General features: G+C 44.6%; 1 protein-coding gene across 1 annotated transcript in view; it reads right to left on the bottom strand.

The window, feature by feature from the left end:
- Window positions 1-7922: 7922 nt before the first annotated feature.
- LOC133135085 (A disintegrin and metalloproteinase with thrombospondin motifs 20-like) overlaps window positions 7923-10000 on the bottom strand; it is a 101101-nt gene continuing 99023 nt past the window's right edge. The window contains 1 exon segment of the mRNA XM_061251846.1: window positions 7923-10000. This exon segment is cut by the window's right edge and continues 395 nt beyond it. The gene's annotated coding sequence lies outside the window, so the exon portion shown is untranslated.

Raw genomic sequence — 10000 nt, 5'->3', positions numbered from 1 at the left:
CCAGGCATTCTCCTCCAGAGACACCAAGGAGCCGGCTCTGCTTCTGCCCCAGCCCTGCACGCCCCGTGCCTCCGCCCCAAGGGCCTGGAACCAGCCGTTACAGTCCCAGGTCAGTTTAAAACAGCCTGGAACCAGCCGTTATAGTCCCAGGTCAGTTTAAAACAGCCTGGAACCAGCCGTTATAGTCCCAGGTCAGTTTAAAACAGCCTGGAACCAGCCGTTATAGTCCCAGGTCAGTTTAAAACAGCCTGGAACCAGCTGTTATAGTCCCAGGTCAGTTTAAAACAGCCTGGAACCAGCCGTTATAGTCCCAGGTCAGTTTAAAACGGCCTCTAACCAGCCGTTATAGTCCCAGGTCAGTTTAAAACGGCCTGGAACCAGCCGTTATAGTCCCAGGTCAGTTTAAAACGGCCTGGAACCAGCCGTTATAGTCCCAGGTCAGTTTAAAACAGCCTGGAACCAGCCGTTATAGTCCCAGGGCAGTTTAAAATGGCCAGGAACCAGCCGTAACAGTCCCAGGTCAGTTTACCATCAGGTTCATTCAGGGCTGATTTACCCAGCAAACAGAGAACGTTCTGAGAACATTCAGTAATGTTACCTATAGGTTCTCAGAAGGTTCCACTGTAATGTTACAAAAATAATGTTCTTGGCACATTCAGTAAACATGTGATTTGAGAACGCGTTGTTTCACAGCGTTTTCAGAACGTTGCACAGAACGTTCTCCAGTTGCCCAAAAAAAGTTCAGGTCACCGACAACTAAACATATTACGTTGCTGCAACGTTATGAGAATTTCTAAATACTCTAAATACAGAAAACATGACAAGTTGAACATTCCGGGAGCCAAGACTAACCTTCAGAGAACATTCTAAGAACATTCTGAGAACCTAAAATTGTTAGTTGGGCAAGTTAAACTGTGCAAGAGCGTTTCCCAGACAGACCCCTGGATCCCCGCCCACGGTCTTTATATTTGCTTTATTCTTAAGCCTTTTTCCAGTTGCAGTGTTAAATGCCAAGAAATGTCAAATCTGAGTCCTTCCATTTGTTAGCATTAGCATGAAATGAGGAGTCCAGTTATGAGTGTTTGATCCTGACTGACCTTTCAGATCTAGAAGGGAGGGAGAAGGAGAGGGAGAGCGAGAGAGGGAGAGAGAGAGAGAGAGAGGGGGGGGAGAGAGAGAGAGGGAGAGAGAGGGAGAAGGAGAGGGAGAGAGGGAGAGGGAGAGGGAGAGGGAGAGGGAGGGAGAGAGAGAGAGAGAGAGAGGGAGAGGGAGTGGGAGTGGGAGGGAGATTGAGAGAGAGAGAGAGAGGGAGAGGGAGAGGGAGAGGGAGAGGGAGAGAGGGAGAGGGAGTGGGAGTGGGAGTGGGAGTGGGAGTGGGAGGGAGATTGAGAGAGAGAGAGAGAGAGAGAGAGAGAGAGAGAGAGAGAGAGAGAGAACAAGAACAGAATGTAACACTTGTTTTAATTGGTGACTCAGAGTTTTCAGGACGTTCACTCAGGGATCAGATTGAATCTGGGCCAAAGCATGACTCCAGCCCCATCACTCCACCCTCACTGTGCATTCTGACCCTGTGCTGCGCAGTTTCGCTGAAAATGCCTGACCTCACCAAACTAACACTTATATTTAACGCAAACAATTCAGGCCTCCACGCAAACAGGAAAATTATGGTCAGTGGTTCTGTTGTATTTAATGTGTGCTTAGGTCAATCATTTCTACCTGAATGGTCCAATAGCTTTAACTGCTATTCAGGATGGTGGTACACATTACATTACATTACATTACATTACATTATTGGCAGGCGCTCTTATCCAGAGTGACGTACAGTTGATTAGACTAAGCAGGAGACAATCTTCCCCTGGAGCAATGCAGGGTTAAGGGCCTTACTCAAGGGCCCAACGGCTGTGCGGATCTTATTGTGGCTACACCGGGATTAGAACGGATCATTTCACACACCAAACCTCCTAATCATGATCTTTGGCTGACACCATGACCATGGAACCATAAGAGCTTCTGGGAGGATTTCCAGGGGACTGATTTGAGTGAAGGACTCCACACACTGTGGAATGCAGCACTGAAAACAGATGTTTCAGTGACGTAACAGGACACCTGGACACCAGCTCATAGCAGCTCAAACATTCACACCTGTGTGGCGAACAAGTCACTGTTACGGCGTTGCATTGCGTAAGAAAGACGAGAGGATAAACTTCTAAATAAACCTATGACCGAAATCTTTTTTTTTTTTTTTAACTAAAGTGATTCGCGCACAGCTTACCTCTGGTCATCTGTGGCTTAAAGGAACCAAGACTTTGTAATGCTGTGACAAAGTTAGACCTCAAATACCACAAAAAAACGATCACACATCCTGCACTGTAACTCTGTATAACCGCCATCGCGGGGAGATGACTGGAGTCAGTGTTGCCAGATAACTGGGATTTTAATCCCCCAAAACATTCCTCTAAATCCCCCCATTGTTTTTTTACTCCCATATAGTTTTACTCTGGAAAAAAATATCCTCTGTGATTCTTTTTTAAATCCCCTACATTTGGGGGGATTACCTCCATGTCTGGCAACTCTGGCAGGATCTTGGTCTGTAATTACCAGCTTGGACGGGTGATTATGACTGAACAACTTTTTGTGTGTGCTCGTCGAAAGATAAATATGTGTGACCATTCATCTTCTAGTGCAATGGGAATGTGCTCACGCTCACAGCAAGTCAAATAAAACATGCGTGCCAGATATCAAAGAGAAGGGTGGTTGTTGCCCCTTTTTTCTTGGAGGGGAGGGTTGAATGCTTTGAGCTATTGCTGTTGGAAACATGTCCATCTCTTTTTGGTCAGACAGATGTTTATGTCATTCATGCTCTGCAGCAGGTCCTGAGAGAGACACAGTCCAGCTCCCCACTTCCTGCTGAGAGTACATTGCCCCCCATCCCCTTTTCCCACTTTCCTTCAAACGCAGACTTTAGGCAGAGCATGAGCATGTACACGCGTGACACGGAGCTGACAGGGACACGCGTGAAGACCAGCCCTCGTGCGGAGAGAGACGCTCTCTGGAACGTACCTCTTACATACAGCGCATTCAGCCTTCAGAGCCTTTATATCTCAAGAGACTAGTCAGCAGTGAGGTCTCACAAGAAAACAAAGCACATCTTTCCCTAAAAAGGACCTAAAAGACCGGGGATCTGGTCAGCTAAAGTGAACAGCTGTATCTGGGACTTCACTTCTAAACACATTTGGTCCATTAAACGGCGCTTTATTAAAACCAAATAAAAGTTCCCAGTTTTGGAATGACTGTATCCTAATCTGAAGCAACACTGCACCAATAGAGTACTGATTTATAGACGGACTGTTGCTGGGTTGATGTTGGAGGGTTTGAGGATGGAATGGAGTTTAGCGGGTGGGATGTTTTGGGTTGGAGTGTGAGGTGGGATTCTGGTGAAGAGGGTTTGTGATAAACACGCACAGACAGCAGGTCCCGCTCTGCCTCCTCACAGAGCCCGCGGGATGAGTTAATAACAGGAAATGTGGGTTATGAGAGAGCCATGGATCTGCCGGAGCCCCAGTGGAGAGCTTACAGAGAGATATTTAACGCAAAGCCTTCACACTACAAGTATCAAGAGATTCAAAAATAGATATGTAGGCCCACGTCAAATTAAAGATTACATAAGTGCACTTTTACGTGCTTTCGTTTGGCTGATTCCGTCACCCTTCCTGGATGGTACCGGAACGAACAGAGTGAGCTTGGCCTAGCTCAAAGGACACGGTCACCCTCAGGGTGTGAATATCAACTATAACCACAGATTAGGCTGTTCTTTTCTGTTTGCCTTATATTCCGCACTCTTTAGGGTATATTATATCTGATGACTGGATATAGGGATGTGACAGTGCATTATTTTTCAAAAAGGCTCCATATTGGCCACAAAATATATGATGTGCAAAACAAGTGCAATCATTATCAATCATAATTGTGTGTTGTTACCATGTTACAACTAGAGATGCATACTAATTGATCTCTAATGTTGAGCAATGACTGGGAAAAATAATTGCGAAATAATATTCAGAATTAATATTCAGATAGGCATGCGTTGTACCGCCAAATGTGTTTGGGTTTGACCTGAACTATGTTCTGACCGTGATCGTGGTTCCGTCCATTTTTTAATGTCAGACGTTTGCTGAGCTTGTTACATACCCACAAACTGCCGAGCTCAACTCAAAGCTCATTTTATGAGATGTGCATTTCTAACTGGCACAGCTCCTCCAGGCCGATCGCTCGCGCAGCTCGTCCAATGAGCAGTCAATGCTGGCCGCCCAGCCCGGGAACTGGAGCCGCGTGTGAGACGCAAAGCCGCGGTCTGAGCGTTTCCTGATGCACCGGCGCCATCTGGTGGTCATTACGGTTAATTCCAATTTATTAAATAATGGAGCGATTATGGATGTATTGTCGATCAATACAAATCCTTTGCTTTACATAATTTCGATTGACTCTGTAATGCATGATATCTGCGTAACTGCGCATATACTGGTCACATTTCTCAGAAAATAAAGGTTTAGTGTACCTTTAAATAAGAGGCAATAATCTCCAGGGGATTACTTATTACAATTGCTGCCAGTAGAGGGCGGTGTTTACCATAGTCCCGACAGCATCGTGAATCAAAGTATGACACAAACTATTTAGAACTACCACAAGCTAAATGCAGACACCAAAAAAAAAATTTATGAAAAATTACAAACATATGCGCAGCAAAAATAACTCTATTGCCCCTCCTTTTTTGTTTGAATTAGCTATTAAAGGTGATGTTGTTAGAATGAGTTATTAAAGGTGATGTTGTTTGAATGAGTTATTAAAGGTGATGTTGTTTGAATGAGTTATTAAAGGTGATGTTGTTTGAATGAGTTATTAAAGGTGATGTTGTTTGAATTAGTTATTAAAGGTGATGTTGTTTGAATTAGTTATTAAAGGTGATGTTGTTTGAATTAGTTATTAAAGGTGATGTTAACTTAAAAGAGCAGAAAGGGAGAGCTCTCATGCTCCTTTTGTTCAAAATCCTCTTGCTGCAGTTGCTCAGAAACGCATTGTGCAATTTCACCTGGCGTTTTTGGTTATTTTATTTACACAGCAGCTATTAACAAAGCCACGAAAACATGAAGACATTACTGTCTGTGAAGTAAATGGACGCTGAAGAATCTCCTAATGTCTTTCACAAGTGTTTTGAAAATATGGTTTTCAATCCCTTGATTAAAGTCATGTGGACATTATAAAAATGACTAGTGATGGAACGACGCGCAAATGCACGCACGCACTAGATTTACCCTGCGCATTGGCACAAAGGGGGAAAAAAAATGTGGAATCTTGGAATAGACCCAGTATCTGAAAAATCTCAGAATCCCATCCCGCTGTTGTGAAAGCGCGCGGCGGCCCGGGGGAACGGCCGTACAGCAGGGCCCTTCCGCCTCCCCTCTTACCGCCCGGGCGGAGCTCCGGGGAACGCGCATTAAAGCGCAACACCTACAGCTCCTACACACGCAATGTGCCGCCACCCTGCTCGCGAGCTCTCAGCTTCGTTAAACAAAAGAATCGCGAAAGGTCCGCAGCACTTACGAAAACGCAGTGCAAATTTGAAGTTTTGACATCTCAATGAAACTGGCAGTTGACACTGGAGGGTAAGGTTTAAGGGCACCACGAATCGCTCACATGTGCGAGCCAGATCTCCCATCTCTCTCCAGTTCCCAACGGTACATGAACTCATGGCAAGCAAACCGAGAGCATTTATGAAAAATCAACAGCCGTAACGCGCGATTACGATGTCACTGTTAACTTCAGCCAGCTCGGCTTTCGAGCCGCAGTGCTTTTGATTGGGTCCAGACGCGCAGAATATGCTTTTTACCCTGAGGAATGCCGAGTCTGATTTTTCCCGGTGATTTTAGCTCTGACAGAAATTCTCCCAGCGACAGAAATTGCAGTATTAAATAGTGTTCCCACAGAACCGCATTTTCTGTTCGTATCCATGCGTAAACACGAAACATACCATTCTTATTTGGTTACCGTGTGACCTAATATAAATTTTAATATACAATATTTCAGCATCTGAAATTGTATTTATGCCTGGTATATTGTAAGCAATACATATGCATTCAACTATAGTGGATGCATTTCCAAAATGCATAGAATCAGCTTTCACCATCTTTTCCCAGCAAACAAAATAAATTAACTATGATTGTTGCTACAGTTGCACAACAGCACGGATTTCAATCTCCAGTCCTGGAGGGCCGCAGTGTCTGCAGGTTTAACTTCAGTCCTGGAGGGCCGCAGTGTCTGCAGGTTTAACTCCAGTCCTGGAGGGCCGCAGTGTCTGCAGGTTTCTGTGGATTCCTATCACATTTTACATTTACATTTTAGTCATTTGGCAGACGCTTTTAATCCAAAGCGGCTTACAAGTGCATAGGTTCTACCACAAGTCAAAGCATCACATCCAGAACTAGGAAAATACACCTAGATTGCTGTTCTAAACATATAGTCGTCATCATAAGTGCATTTTTTTTGGGGGGGGGGTTAGACAGGGATAGGGGTATCAGAAGGGGGGGGCGGGGTAAATCAGGAGGGAGGACTAAGGTAGAGTTTGAAGAGGTGTGTTTTGAGTCTGCGTCGAAATAGGGGGAGGGATTCTGCTGTCCTGACAGTGGTAGGCAAGTCATTCCACCACTGAGGAACCAGAACGGAAAACAGGCGTGAACGTGCAGCTCGACCGCCAGGTGCCCGTAGAGAGGGAACCGTAAGGCGACCAGAGCTGGCAGACCGGAGTGGTCTAGCTGGGGAGTAGGGAGTGATCAGGGATTGTATGTAAGGTGGGGCAGTCCCCTTAGCAGCCTGAAATGCCAACACTAGGGCCTTGAATCGGATGCGTGCAGCAATAGGAAGCCAGTGGAGGCCAATGAGAAGCGGCAGCTAATATGGACATAGTGTGTGAGCTGTTTATTCACAGTGAGCATCAGTGACTTTAATGAATCATGTAGGTGCTGAAGTGCAGCAGAAACGAGCAGAGGCTGCAGCAGGCTGTGGGACCAGAGTTAGCACCTCTACAGGCTGCAGGACCAGAGTTAGCACCTCTGCAGGCTGCGGGACCAGAGTCAGCACCTCTGCAGGCTGCGGGACCAGAGTTAGCACCTCTGCAGGCTGTGGGACCAGAGTTAGCACCTCTGCAGCCTGCAGGACCAGAGTTAGCACCTCTGCAGGCTCTGGGACCAGAGTTAGCACCTCTGCAGGCTGCGGGACCAGAGTTAGCACCTCTGCAGGCAGCAGGACCAGAGTTAGCACCACCTCTGCAGGCTGTGGGACCAGAGTTAGCACCTCTGCATGCTGCAGGACCAGAGTTAGCACCTCTGTAGGCTGTGAGACCAGAGTTAGCACCTCTGCAGGCTGCAGGACCAGAGTTAGCAGCTCTGTAGCCTGCGGGACCAGAGTTAGCACCTCTGCAGGCTGCGGGACCAGAGTTAGCACCTCTGCAGGCTGTGGGACCAGAGTTAGCACCTCTTCAGGCTGCAGGACCAGAGTTAGCACCTCTGCAGGCTGCAGGACCAGAGTTAGCACTTCTGCACTTCAGAACACAGAAACTGCACTCCGAGGACAAGAGAACAGGCAAACCCTGCCCCAGACTCTGAAAGCAGGACATTGTGATGTCCGATGCCTCGATAGTCGAGTGCAGGGCGCTTTCATTCCTGGTTAAAATGAATTATTATCATTATCATCATCATCATCATTATCATTATCATTATTATTATTAGCCGTTTTACGTCAGGATTGATGTACAATAGTCATCTGTAGTGCTATGTGTGGCCAGCAGGACGTCAAATAGTCACATGCTCTCCTGTAGTACTGTGTGGCCGGTAGGGTGTAAAATAGTAGCTGCAAAGTCAAATTACTGGTGATAAACATTTTTATTCTTACATTTATTTATTTTTTTTACAATCACTGTTAGTATAGTAGTCATATCTATAAGGTCATTGTCATTCAAAATTTCCTCACAGTAATTGTGATCACAGCACCATAAATCATTTTTTTTCTTTTTTATACAAACTACATACATAAGGATATGTGACTCATTTAAAAACATCTTTGGGTAATACAGAACATGCACCTTGTTATCCAGACAAAGTGCCCTCATATACACACTTCAAGTATGAATTAATAATACACGTTTTATAAGTTACAAAAACTTAACGGTTAATGAAAAAGAAAAAGATAGCAGGTATTCAAAGTTAAATCTTCTACAAAATTTATGGCACATAGTGCATCAAGTATTCTTTTCATTTCTGATACAGACCTCATAGTAGAATTGCCTCAAACACTGATGATAGCCAAAGTTAATCTAGCTGCTCACTGAATTTAATCAGGGACATTTTAACTCCGTCATTAAAAGTAGCTGCATCATCAAACAAAAAATGTTCTAGTCTGCAACAACAAAACACCTTTGGTTAAAGCTAAAAAAACAAACAAACAAAAAAAAACACCATGTACTTTCAAGAAGGGCATTACATGTGTTGCAAGGCATTGTGGGTATTTTGTGAAGCGTAATTACATGAAATGTGTTGCAAGGCATTGTGGGTATTTTGTGAAGCGTAATTACATGACATGTAACGTCAAACCTCAAGTTAATCTTGAGCTTCCGTAAAAAAGCAGATTCCAATTGTAATTATGGTAGTTTGCTTCTCAATTAGAGGTAATTTCAGTAGTTTAAAAGCACCATAGAAAACCTATTCTGTTAGGTTAGTGGTTCTTGTCAGTCTGCAAGACGTAACACTTTTTGAGCAATGTATAATATAATTTCAGCAATGTATAATATAATTTGAGCAACGTATAATATAATTTGAGCAATGTATAATATAATAATGACTTTCACAGCAGCCAGTAGTCCATATTGAATGTTTCTACATGAAATACAGAATAAATAGGCAAACATAAATATTTTACACCGTACATATAAAAACGCATCTCATGTATATATATACGCGTTGGAGGTAGGGTTTTCGTGCACCTGGACTAAAGTCATTCATCATAAGAAGTACGCTGGTGAAACTCGATAGGTCACACTTCCTCTGGCTTGTTTTCTTGGACTCGTTTGCAGGATAATCACCGCGGTCAGTTCTCATTCCATCACGGACCCGACTGAATTGAACACCAATAAGGACCCCCCGCTCTGAGCAGGGTTAAAACAGGCTCTCTAAAACCATGACTCTTCACACAGTACAAAAACGTGAACAAAGTTATTCAAAGGCTGGCGAGAAATGACCCAGAGGATCTCGCAGCCAGGCAATACCTGACCGAGCCTGTCGTCCAGTGAAGGGGGTCTTCAGTAGTTCATAACAGTAGTATTGCTGATATAATAAAAACTCTCACGAGTATGTGGGGAGCTTCAGTGTCTCACCTTTGATGTGAAGCGAGACCATAAAGCAGACGGCCAAAAACCAAAAACCTCTGGACACGCAACGTCCCACCAGCTCAATATAAGGACCACATTTAAAGTAATTTCACCCTGTGTCCAACTTATAGAGATCTGACCCTGATACCATCTGGATCTGAACCCAGACATGGACGATTCGGCACGTACAGTGTTCAGTGTTAAATCAAAACTGGGCTCATATGTACCAGGTTATAGGTGAATTAACACTGGCTATTTTACTGCAGATCCAGACCGGAACCAGACACATCATCGCAGGCAAGAGGACACAATACCCAGAACACCAGGAAGGTTCTGGAAAGACCAGAAGTGGTGCCAAAAAGGGGTCTGGTCACACGGCTGCTTTTGCCAAACAGCATGTGAAACCCCAACACACTGAGACACGTTTAGGGAACATATTCTGCTGAAACACTGCGTGTGTGTATGCGTGTGTGGGTGAGTTAACGTCTGCTTATACTTCCTCTCATGTACGACCACTGGACAATTCACTTAACCATTCACACAACACAAAGCACCCATTTAAAAAAGGTCAAAATTCGATAGGATTGC

Source organism: Conger conger, chromosome 8, assembly GCF_963514075.1.
Source record: "Conger conger chromosome 8, fConCon1.1, whole genome shotgun sequence".
In the NCBI taxonomy this organism is placed as follows: Eukaryota; Metazoa; Chordata; class Actinopteri; order Anguilliformes; family Congridae; genus Conger; species Conger conger.
The sequence above is the reverse complement of the archived record's forward strand: the minus strand, read 5'-3'. Positions and strand labels throughout refer to the sequence as shown.